Source organism: Bos indicus x Bos taurus, chromosome 2 (genome assembly GCF_003369695.1).
Source record: "Bos indicus x Bos taurus breed Angus x Brahman F1 hybrid chromosome 2, Bos_hybrid_MaternalHap_v2.0, whole genome shotgun sequence".
Lineage (NCBI taxonomy): Eukaryota > Metazoa > Chordata > Mammalia > Artiodactyla > Bovidae > Bos > Bos indicus x Bos taurus.
Genome location: NC_040077.1, coordinates 19,794,816 through 19,803,039, shown reverse-complemented (window position 1 = coordinate 19,803,039; position 8,224 = coordinate 19,794,816). Strand labels below are relative to the sequence as shown.

The 8,224-nt window shown below is 38.5% G+C and overlaps 1 long non-coding RNA gene across 1 annotated transcript; it reads right to left on the bottom strand.

Moving 5' to 3' along the window:
• Positions 1-2,005: 2,005 nt before the first annotated feature.
• On the bottom strand, positions 2,006-3,990 carry LOC113880782. Its single transcript, XR_003507828.1, has 3 exons — positions 3,779-3,990; positions 2,448-2,613; positions 2,006-2,340 (listed from the first exon to the last, which is right to left on the bottom strand). It is a non-coding gene; the product is annotated as an uncharacterized LOC113880782 (long non-coding RNA).
• Positions 3,991-8,224: the final 4,234 nt, after the last annotated feature.

The following is an 8,224-nucleotide window of genomic DNA, read 5'->3' as shown; positions in this document are numbered from 1 at the left end:
GTTTTTCTGGAACTCTCTTGCTTTTTCCATGATCCAGCGGATGTTGGCAATTTGATCTCTGGTTCCTCTGCCTTTTCTAAAACCAGCTTGAACATCAGGAAGTTCACGGTTCACATATTGCTGAAGCCTGGCTTGGAGAATTTTAAGCATTACTTTCCTAGCGTGTGAGATGAGTGCAATAATTGTATGGTAGTTTGAGCATTCTTTGGCATTGCCTTTCTTTGGGATTGGAATGAAAACTGACCTTTTCCAGTCCTGTGGCGACTGCTGAGTTTTCCAAATTTGCTGGCATATTGAGTGCAGCACTTTCACAGCATCATCTTTCAGGATTTGGAATAGCTCAACTGGAATTCCATCACCTCCACTAGCTTTGTTCATAGTGATGCTTTCTAAGGCCCACTTGACTTCACATTCCAGGATGTCTGGCTCTAGGTCAGTGATCACACCATCGTGATTATCTGGGTCGTGAAGATCCTTTTTGTACAGTCCTTCTGTGTATTCTTGCCATCTCTTCTTAATACTTCTACTTCTGTTAGGTCCATACCATTTCTGTCCTTTATCGAGCTCATAGTGCCTAGTAAATAATGAGAGTTTGTAAATGCATGCTGTTAGTGTTATTTCACGTTTACTTGGTGACATAGGTAGGACAGGACTTACTATCTTCATTTTATATATTAGGCAACCGAGGCTAAGAGAAGTGCAATGCCTTCCCCAATATCATACTGCTTGCCAAGATTATTGTTCCTTTCAATTAAACTATCGCTACCATCACCCATGGTATAGATGAGAGACAAGAAAATTCTGTTCCTAATGCTTGAGAATGTTTCTTATGATAGATTTTTAAAATATACATATATTTTGTTGTTGTTGCTGTTGAGATATGATTAACATACCATAAACTCACCCTTTTGGAGTGAACAATTCAGTGATTTTGTAGTATATTAACAAGGTTGTGAAACTATCACCACCATTTAATTTCGAAATATTTTCAACGTTCCCTCCCTCCAAAAACAACAACAACAAAAAAAACGCATGTCCATTAGCATTCACTCCCTATTCCGTTCTCCCACAAGGCCCTGGAAACCACTAATCTCTTTTCTGTTCCTATGTTACTATTTGCCTATTCTGAACATTTCCTATATACAGAAGCATAGAATACGTGGCCTTCTATATCTGACTTCCTTCAGTTAGCACAATGTTTTTAAGAGTCATTCACGTTGTAGCATGTGTCAGCTCTTCATTCCTTTTTATGGCTAAATAATACTGCATTATATGGCTATACCACATTTAAAAAATTCATTTATCACTTATATATTAGATTTCTGGACACAGCCATTTGGCAATTTAACCAACTAAAACAAATAGCAAGTAAATCAGTAAAATTCAGTAAACCAGAAAAATGACTGAATAAAATGACCAGTAACCAAAAACAAATCAGTAAAATTCAGCTCATCTAGCTCTTCCAAAACTTTTTTACTTTATTTGTTAAAAGATTAGAAATAAGAGTTTTTCACCTTTTGTTGGAATCATTTCTTCTCTGTTTTCTGTTTATTAACCAGATACCAAGAATATTTCAATTGTTTCCAGAATTGTTTGTCCTTCAACTCACTTGCAAATCTTTCAGTCTAGATTCCTTCAGTCATAAACTATAAAATACACACATCTCTGATACTCAGGTAAGATGCCAATGGGAAGCCTAATCCCCGCCCCACCCCGCCCCCCACCAAGCCCGGGGCTCTTGAGCCTGTGCTTATTTTCTCCATACATAAATGGAGAAAATATTTCTCCTGAAAGAGATGACCTGTGTGCTCCTATGCAGTTCCAGGCGCCTATGACTCCGGTTCCCTGTCTGCGTGTGTAGCCACCACGGTCTCCACCGCCACTCCACTCCAGTCCACCTTCACCTACCACCGCTCTGTTTCATTCAAGTCGAGGAATTTAGATAGGACGAAACTTCCTGTGGCTCTGGTGGCAGGAGGAAATAGAGCAAGCTGACAGTAGCATCGCATGACAACAGCCTCAGAGGTTTATATAGCCCTCTACAGTTGACAAAGCAATTCTCCACGCAATTTCTCATACAGGTCCCCACGACAGGCCCTTGAATAAGTCAGGCATTTTATCAAGGGAGAAACTGAGATCTGGAAAGTGGCCAAGTTCATATTGTCAAGTGATGGACCCTGAGGCTCTTGTCTCCCAGTCTGTGGTCATCACACCGTCTCACGGCACCACTCCACCTCCGATGGCATTAGGACAGTGAAGAATGAGCAGCTGAGGCCAAGTATCGATGGCTTGTAGTTGCTTACAGTGGTCCCAGGATGACTATTCACTGACATGCCTGTGCTGAGTATGAGTAAAGGAAAGGGTGAAACAGGAGTAAAGGGAGAGTCAATGGAACTAGTGAAAAAATACATGAGTATACTGAAGACCAATACATGAAGAACACTTACTAGCACTTATGGAAAGTTTTTAAGGAATGAGGGTTTCCAAACAGATTGTGCAGGGTCACTTAAACTTAGCACTACTCATCCAGTCCCAGACTTCCCCCTGGAACACTGCTGAGTGATGTGATGGTCTTCATGCTGAGCTTTGAGTGGGTAAGTTGCTACTAGGGACCTGGAGGCAAAGAAGAACACACTACCAGGTGTAAACCATTCAGAGAACAAACTGCCTAGTTTGGCCTTTCAATCCATTTCAACATCCATCAGGCCCCCCCAAAATTTTCAACAGATTCCAAGACCTACATTTTGCTCCCACTCTTATTAACACCATTCCCTTATATACATCATCTATAGGTGTTTCACATATAATATTTCATTGCATCACACCTGTGAGTTAGGCATTATTATCCCCTTTTTACAGAAGGACAAATTGGGCTCATAAATATGAATAAATTGCTCCAGCCGCTTGGGGATAGAACTGTTGTTTAAATTCAGGTCTCTGTTGTTTCAAATCTCTTTTCTTTCTGATAAAATGCAGTACCTCTATTCTAACTCTCTATTAGAATTTCAATCGAAATCTTGCCTGCAGTTAAACTGTATGAAACATTTTGAGGAAGATTATATTAGTATAAATCTGTGAACATTCTAATTTCTAAATATGCTGATAATATATTTATTATAAAGTCAATTAATGAAATAATGAAACTGCCTTGATAAACACAGCTGCAATGGGCATTCTAGCTAGGCCTCTTACTTCAAGCTATATTTTATTTAGAGTGCATAGAATGGAGAAAATCATGGTTCAGTAGGTACAAATGTCTTTTAATAATAGTTTTAATAGTCTCAGTAGTGGTTTGTGATCTCAAGTCATATCTTGACTAAACAGATATGACAGAAAGAGCTTATTATGTCTTCAAAAAAAGTTGCTAAGCTGGTTGCAGAAACTGACATTCATTTTTGCCAGGATGTTAAAAACTGTTACATGTGACATTTTAGTGTGCATGTTGTACTTATTACAATTTTAGTAATAGTTTAAAGTGTACTTAATATTTCAGAATGAATTCTCCCAAATTGATGTAAACATTAAATTTAACCCTAATTAAAATCCCAAGTCACCTTTGAAGAAACTGACAAGCAGACACTAAAATTTGTTTGAAAACGCAAAGGACCTGGACTAGCCAAAACCATTTTGAAAAAGAATAATAAGGTTGGAGGATTTACCCTACTTGATTCTGAGACTTATAAGAAAGCTACTAAAATCAAGAGAAAGAGAGTTAGAGCGAGGATAGACTTGCAGATTGCTTGAACAGAATGGAATCCAGAAACAGAACCAAACTTACATGGCCAACTGGTGTTCTGACAAAGATGCCAAGGTAATTAAATGAAAAAATCAGCAAATGGGATATCCAGCTAAAACAACTGGGTATCTGTAACAGAAAAATATTAGCCTCTACCCATATCTTATATCACATACAAAAACGAACTCAAAATAGATCATAGATTTAAACACAAGACCTACAGGAGGAAATGTTTGTGATATCCAGTTAGAAAAGGCATAAGGGCACAAATCATGAAAGAAAATATTCATTAAATTAACTTTTCCAAAATTAAAAGCTTTTTTTCTTAAAAAAAAAAAAAGAGCTAAAAAGACAAAGTTATGATTTCACAGTACAATATATATAAATCAAGTCATTATGTTGTACATCTTAAACTTACAGACTGCTGTATGTCAATTATACCTCAATAAAACGACAGGTGGGGGAGGGGAGGCAAGCAAAAAACTGTGATATGCAAAACATATATCTAACAAATGTATCTGGAATATACAACAAAGTTATACAACTCAGTAAGAGGGTGTGCTTAGTCTCTCAGTCGTGTCCGACTCTTTGTGACCCCATGGAGCCCTTCAGGCTCCTCTGTCCATGGAATTCTCCAGGCAAGAATTCTGGAGTTGGTAGCCATTCCCTTCTCCAGGGATCTTTCCGACCCAGGGATTGAACCTGGGTCTCCTGCCTTGCAGGTGGATTCTTTACTGTCTGAACCACCAAGGAAGCCCCAATAAGAAGGAAACAACACAATAAAAATAGGGAAAAGATTTGAACACTTCACAAAAGAAGATATATAAATGCCAATTAGTATATGAAAAGATGTCCAATATCACAAATTATGAGAAAAATGCCAATTAAAACTACACGAACTATTTACCACATGTGCATGCAGGCTAAGTCACTTCAGTGGTGCACGCATGCTAAGTCACTTCAGTGGTACATGCATGCTAAGTCACTTCAGTGGTGTCCGGCTCTTTGCGACCGTGTGGACTGCCGCCCACCAGACGTCTCTGTCCCTGGAATTCTCCAGGCAAGAATACTGGAGTGGGTTCCCATGCCATCCTCCAGAGGATCTTCCCGACCCAGGGATCAAACCCAGTCTCTTATGTCTCCTGCATTTGTAGGCAGGTTCTGTACCACCAGCGCTGTTCATCAGTTTACCAATATTATAAATTTAACATACCACTGGGAAGCCCCATATGACACAGAACTCTCACTCCTAGATATTTACCCCAAAGAAATAAAAATATGTCTACGCAAACCCTTATACATGAATGTTTATAGTAGTATTATTTATAATAGTCAAAAGCTGGAAACAACCCAAGTACTGATTAGTGAATGGAAAAACAAATTTGGTACATACATACCACGGGATACTACCCAACACAGAAACAAATATACTGTATTTATATGTATTAATACACTCAACAATATAGATGAATGTCAAAAACATTAAGAGAAAAAAAGTTACACACAAAGGACTGAATACTATGGTTCAATTATATGAAATCCAAGAGAAGGCAAAACTGTAGTGACTGTAAATCAGCAGTTGCCTTGACGGCAGGAGTTGGGGGAGTGGATTGATTGAAGAGGGGCACTTTTTAGGGTGATGGAAATGTTCTGTCCTGATCATGGAAATGGTTAGACAACCACATACAATTACCTGAATTTATTAAACTGTACACTTAGAATTTTATCCTATGTAATGTATACCTCAATAAAACTGAGGCAAATAGTTCTTTTAAATACTAGGGCTTCACAATCCCTAAAAAAAAAAGAAAACAAAAATTAGCATTAGAACTAAGTATGTAGACTTCTGCAAAATAATACCAAAGAAATATACATAAAAGTTATACAATATGTGTAAAAGATTGACTTTTTGAAGCTGTTTTTAATTTTTTTGTCCCTCTAATCTCCATCTGAATAAAAATTAGAAATAAATAAGCTACATCTTAAATAATTTTGGCTGACTTTAATATATACAAAACTACTTGTATGTTTAAATATATACAAAACTGCTTAAATAGATTACCAAATAAAAATCTTCGTTACAGGAGACTTTTTCATTGGACCATGGCTCCTTAAGGCATTTGAGAAACAGAATGTTTCAGTTTGTTAGTTTTGGGTGTTTGAGAGGTTTTGTTTTTTATTTTTTGGTTTCCAGGGTGTGGTGTTTTGTTTTTTTCTTTTTGGCAGTGCTTAGCCAGTTCATCATGCTTTCTTATTGTCACAAAGTGTTTTTATGATTCATCAGTCAATATCCAGGGTCAGATAATTAGCCATTAACATACTTCACCTGTACTGTGATGAAAATGATATCACAATTTGCAAGAGATCCCCTTGAAGATGAAATTGAAAGAAATTGTGGCCACATGTTGTTTCAAACCTGTATTCATTACACCTCCTGACTGCATGTCATCCAAGAGAGGCCAAACAGATGTGTAAAAATAGCTGTTTAACAGGGGGGAAAATACTGTAAAATTGTTTATGGCAGGACAGCGGGTTCTTATAGGCAAAGTAAATTACAAATAGATTTCTCAATTACTTTTTAAAGCCTGGTATTTGATTCTTATATAACAGTCAAAAATCAATTTTGCATGGAATTTATGTGAATACCTCATTATTAATAAAACAGCGGTTGGCGGCTGCTACTTGCTCCCCACAAAAGCGGCACGCGGTGGGGAAGCATTCACGTGCCAGGCTTTGCAATCGTTTATCTTTTTATCCCCTGCTTTAGCATCATAAAAAAAGGAAAGGGAAGAAATGAATTCCAAGCAAATTTTAGACATTGCTTCTGGCAGCCCCTCATTCAAGGGGGCCAGGAGGGGTGCCCTGAGAGTACTTACTGGCAGGTGTTAGAGCAGTCCTCATGCCCCACTCCCTGCTCATATTGTGCCTCAAAGGTCTTTTTTAAAATAAACATCTTAAGCAAATAACTCTAGTTGTTGGAAAAGACATTGAACTCCACCACTCATTTTATGCCTAGCATATCTCATCTCAGTCCTGGAGCTCACTGTTGACCAAGTGAACTGGTTTATGATTAGCCAGTGGTGCTTTTTTCCAAATCGCTTAATGACAGTTACTAATTTTTAAAAGAAAAGAAATTGTTCCTGACTCAAACATTCTATGCACATAACAAACATATTTATCTCCAGTTCATAAATAGGAAAATTGAATTCCGTGAATGTCCAGGACCTATTCTGTGCTTAATTCATCAAACCATGAATACTCCCCTCCAAAAGGAAAAGTGTAGTATAATGACCAAGCTAGCTTCTCTGGTTGGCCTTTCTTTTTTTTATTGGAGTATAGTTGCTTTACACTGCTGTGTCATTTTTTGCTGTAAAACAAAGTGAATTAGCCGTACAAATGCATATGTCCCCTCTTTTTTGGATTTCCTTCCTATTTAGGTCACCACAGAGCATGGAGTTCCCTGTGCTATACAGTGGGCTTCTCTGGTGGCTAGAATGGTAAAGAATCCACCTGCAATGTAGGAGACCTGGGTTCAATCCCTGGATTGGGAAGATCCCCTGGAGGAGGGCATGGTAACCCACTCCAGTATTCTTGCCTGGAGAATCCCATGGATAGAGGAGCCTGGTGGGCTACAGTCCATGGGGTAGCAAAGAGTAGGACATGATTGAGCGACTAAGCATGGCAGTCCCTTCAGTCATGTCTGATTCTTTGTGACCCTATGAACTGTAGCCCACCAGGCTCCTCTATCCATGGGATTCTCCATGCAAGAAAACTGGAGTGGGTTACCATGTCCTCCTCCAGGGGATTGTCCCAACCCAGGGATTGAACCCTCATCTCCTGTGGCTCCTGCACTGTGGGTGGATTCTGTATTGCTGAACAGCCTGGGAAGCCCCAGGTTCTCATTAGTTATCTATTTTATACGTAGCAGTGTATATATGACAATCCCAATCTCCCAATTTATACCACTTCTCCTTTTGCCCCTTGGTATCCATACATTTGTTCTCTTCATCTGTGTCTCTATTTCTGCTTTGCAAATAAGATCATCTATACCATTTCCCCAGATTCCACATATGTATATTAATATATGATATTTCTTTTTCTCTTTCTGACTGGTTGGCCTTTCTTAACCAATCAGGTGACTTACTAGTAAGTTCTGTCATTGCTTTAGGGATTGTCTTTTCACCAGAAAAGTTAGTGTTTTCAAAAATGGTCTGAGGTTTCTTTCAGTTCATAAACAACTTTAAGACTCAGGGCAGTGAGTAAAAAGTCATTTTGTTTTGTTACATGCAAAAAAAAAAAAAAAAAATGAGGCTTGGCCATCAACATGGGGAAATGCTCATTTTCAGACGTTAAAGACAGTTTAGACCATAGCTACCTGCTACTTCTTCTATTGAGTCCACACTTCGAAGATCCTGGCAGGGAAAAAGGCAAGAATCTCCCTGCCTCTGGGTGTTTGCAGCACATTTCCCACAATGCTGATTTCTCCCT